The sequence below is a fragment of the Podarcis vaucheri genome, assembly GCF_965113315.1.
Source record: "Podarcis vaucheri genome assembly, chromosome: 7".
Taxonomy (NCBI): Eukaryota; Metazoa; Chordata; class Lepidosauria; order Squamata; family Lacertidae; genus Podarcis; species Podarcis vaucheri.
Genome location: NC_138765.1, coordinates 67,064,731 through 67,065,934, shown reverse-complemented (window position 1 = coordinate 67,065,934; position 1,204 = coordinate 67,064,731). Strand labels below are relative to the sequence as shown.

The following is a 1,204-nucleotide window of genomic DNA, read 5'->3' as shown; positions in this document are numbered from 1 at the left end:
GTAGTGGCTTAGAGAGTGCTTAAGGCAGAACAAGGGGAAACAGAGCTATTCTATTTACATAAGCTTTTGTCTCCTTATTAGATAGGCACTCCGGCATTCAGGAGATGTACTCTGGGCCCGGTGCTGTGATGTTGCTGGGATTTAATTCCTGAGGCAACATTTCTCTGGGTCCACATTGAGAAGAAGCCAAGCTAATATGGAGGCGGTGAAGAAAGACAACGAAGCGTCGGAGGGTTTCCAAGCCTGCCTTGGGGAGCTGGTAGCATTGAGCTGAAAGCAGTTATTTGCCACGGGAACAACATCCGCTTGAAATATTTCAGCGGTATGATAGCAATGGAGGCTCCCCCTCCCCATTTTAAGGAGCACAGTGGAAATGGGGATTGGGGCTTATGGATTTTGTATAACGATATAAGGTAGTTTGCATCATAAGGGTGTAAGAAGAGCCTGCTGGATCTGGCCCACCTAGCTTAGCATTTATTTATTTTTTTATTTTTTTTCATCATTGAACTTTATTGGTTCAATGTTGCGACCCTGGGCTATAACCATATATCAAGATTATGCAGGCCCAAGCTGCAAAGAGCTGCATTACGTACAAAAATAAAAAAGAGCTTCAGTAAGGCTGCTGGTACCTGAGAAAGCTCCTGACTTTGTTAAACATAGATTCCAACCCATAGCAGTAAGAAGAGTACTCCAAAGCCCATAAAGAGTGAAGCAACCAGAGAGATGAGCAGTTCCTTGTAAATGTCCCGGGTGTACTTGGTCGAGGTCACTTCATATACAAAGAACCAGGCAGTGAAGAACATGCCGATGGCCAGCAGGACCACTGTGAGGTGTGGAAACACAGCCGGGTTCATCACAGTGGCCAACCAGGTGCTCATTATGAGAAACCTACAAGCAGGATCCGAGCACAAGAGTTTTCTCCCCTCCTGCGATTTTTCGGCTACTGGTATTCATCACCATTAGAATGCATCCAGAGTTTCAGCTCCAACTCCAAAGTCTCGGCAGGGAAAGAGAACCTGCAGCCTCTCAAATGCTGCTGGAGTACGACTCTCACTGCTAACACACCCAAGAAGACTCCCATCAAGAAAGATGGGTAACAGTTTATATTCAGTGTTGTTGTTTTCTTTCTAGGAAAAACAGGTACCGGTACTGCTCAGCTGCAAGGGGGGCACTCTGCACGTGCTCAGAGGCACAGTGCTCTTTC

The 1,204-nt window shown here is 46.3% G+C and overlaps 1 pseudogene across 1 annotated transcript; it reads right to left on the bottom strand.

Moving 5' to 3' along the window:
* Positions 1-507: 507 nt before the first annotated feature.
* Positions 508-882, bottom strand: LOC309538145 (dolichyl-diphosphooligosaccharide--protein glycosyltransferase subunit TMEM258 pseudogene; annotated as a pseudogene). The gene is made up of 2 exons (XR_014224524.1): positions 630-882; positions 508-580 (listed from the first exon to the last, which is right to left on the bottom strand). The product of XR_014224524.1 is annotated as a dolichyl-diphosphooligosaccharide--protein glycosyltransferase subunit TMEM258 pseudogene (transcript).
* Between the last annotated feature and the right edge of the window lie 322 nt (positions 883-1,204).